The sequence below is a fragment of the Syngnathus leptorhynchus genome, unplaced genomic scaffold (assembly GCF_054491065.1).
Source record: "Syngnathus leptorhynchus isolate UIUO unplaced genomic scaffold, UIUO_Slep HiC_scaffold_41, whole genome shotgun sequence".
NCBI lineage: Eukaryota > Metazoa > Chordata > Actinopteri > Syngnathiformes > Syngnathidae > Syngnathus > Syngnathus leptorhynchus.
The window spans coordinates 207,501-210,000 of record NW_028232008.1 but is presented as its reverse complement, the minus strand read 5'-3'; positions in this window follow the sequence as shown (position 1 = coordinate 210,000).

Sequence of the window (2,500 nt, the reverse complement as noted above, 5' to 3'; positions counted from 1 at the left end):
CTGGGTTGGCTTGGAAGGGTCTGGGGCGGAGGTGGCGCAGGCGGCGGGGCGGGCTCCGGGGCTCCGGCCCTCGTCCGTTTCCGCCGGGCCCGTCGGGGCCCCGCGGCGGCGTGGACGTCGGCCGGTCGCTTCCCGACCCCTCCGGGGGCCGGTGGCGGTCGCGCCCGGCGCCCGCCCGCTCGGTGCGCTCCCGGCGGGTGGCCTCGGCCGGCGCCAAGCAGCTGGCTTAGAACTGGAACGGACCAGGGGAATCCGACTGTTTAATTAAAACAAAGCATCGCGAAGGCCCGCGGCAGGTGATGACGCGATGTGATTTCTGCCCAGTGCTCTGAATGTCAAAGTGAAGAAATTCAATGAAGCGCGGGATAATGCCGGGGGTCACAGAACTGCATCCAACTGGGGGGGCAGCCGGAGGTGGGCTGCTCTTCGGATGTCAGAAGCGTCATATAGACTGCACCTCCACGTGGTACCCGCTGGTAACGGCCATGCTTAGCATGGACGGCTAACGCAGTCAGCCTAGGGGGGGCAGACGCCCAGCTTCCCCCGACCCGTTGGGACAAGGTTTGGCCAACTCGGACGGTTGTTCTCGATTGGTTGGCGTGCAGACTACAGAAGGGGCTGCACGTCCTGGGTGACCTTCTGGACCCGTAAGGTGAGACTTGTCTCCCTGAGCGCTACTGAAGCAGCAGTAGTGTCTCGGATTCTGCAGTAGGATGACTACCTATGAATTAGGAGGAAGGGCGATACCGGACACTACGAGAATCCTGGGGCCGTCGTCTGAACCCGGCGACGGTACTCATGTAGCTCCCTCTCCCCGGTTGCCCGTCTGATCCCGGCGGGCTCCGAGTAACCCATTTCCTATCTGACCGACTGGCAATCATGACCTGCCTTGGTAGGGCCCCCATCGGCCTCGGCTTGCCGACACTGGTGGACGGTTCCTACCCACTGCGGGTCGCCCTCTAGCACCTTGCAGGCTGGCTTGTGCGCTCGCTCGGCGCCCTGCTGGTACGCCTGGTGTGACTGAATGGTGGCGAGACTGAGACGAACCGAGACGGTGCTGATGCTGTTACACATAGTGATAATAAACAAAGGCTGGATGTGGCGCCTTCTGTCGAATGTACTTTCTCAAATCCTAGCGGAAACGCAAATACTGTGAAGCCTGGGCAGCCGTGATGTGTGCTGGTCGCTGGATGGCTTTACGGGGAGCGAGCTCGGCATCTCTGATGGGGGCCTCTCCCAAGTGGGTCAGACTGTGGACTTGGCTTTGGTTGGGGGCAGGCCTTACTGGGTCGTGCCGGCTGCTGCCCGGGTTTGATTCTTAGTAAAGTCTTAAAGGGAACGGTGACTGAGCTCTGGCTGAGCCGAGCTGCCCAGGATTGCGGACCTGGGTTATCAAGAACCGCGGAGGCACGGCTTAATGGGGGGTCGTGACTGCTCGAGCGACCTCATCTTCACGTGCTTGAGGTTGGGTGCGTGTATGGCGTGTGATCAACCGCCTCGGAGGCCATGGGGACCAACTTTCGGGGTTTGGCTGAGGGTCCTCGAACGGCTGTAGTCATGTCTACAGACCATGTTGCGAAAACTCCTTTGGTTCGGAAGTCCGTGTCGCAGCTGCACAGAGTCGGAGTCACAGTCAGTCTGGCCGGTGGAGCGGGTGGACCCAGGCTGGCGAAGCTCCTGACAACTCCTCAGTGGCACTGGTGGCCGCCGTCGGTCTGGTTATGAGAGTATGGGCGACGGATGCTATGATGGTGCCACAGCTTGTTTCTGGGAGGGCATTTTGACAGAGATGCCTGTGGTATGTTGTGCGGGTGTGAGTCGCCGGCGTATCACTGACGAGTGGGGTCGTCCGACGCGTGTCGGGTGACGAAACGAGTGAGGTGGATATGGAGGTCCCTGTGTGACGGCACGGCAGGCAGTTTGTAGGGTGAGTGAGACACCTTGCGGCTGTTGCGCTGGTCATGGAAGCAGGTCAGAGCCTGTACTGACCGAGTCTCCTGCTTCATTCAACTTGGCCGGTTTTTGAACGCTATGCTCGTGGTCGAGTCCAGGCAGGACTGGGGGTCTGGCCCCTCAGGCTGGACTTCGGCCGGGAAGCAACTGATGAGGCTGTCTGCCACGTGAAGGGTGCGTGGAGTCGATCCCAGGGTTCTCAAAGGGACGGGGCTTGATAGCCGGGTCTGCTGGGAGGCTTGCCGGAGGGTGGGCTGAACAGTAGCTGGCGGTCGCTTACTGGCCGTGCGAGGGCTTTCGACTCGGTTTCCCATGGTCATGGCCTGTGTGTAGTGGGAAGCTAGGCGTACTGGACGCGTGAGGGCGATTCGTCGCCCGTGTGGGCTGCTCATTGGGGTGGGCTGCGGTGGCACCGACACCGAGCTCGCAGCTGCGGGATTGGATTGTGGAGAGGGATTTGTCCCTATGACCCTGCCTTTCTCGCTATGGGTTCTCTCATCCATGCTTTTGAACGCTTGTGCCGCTTCTTCTGGGGCGAAGGCCGAAT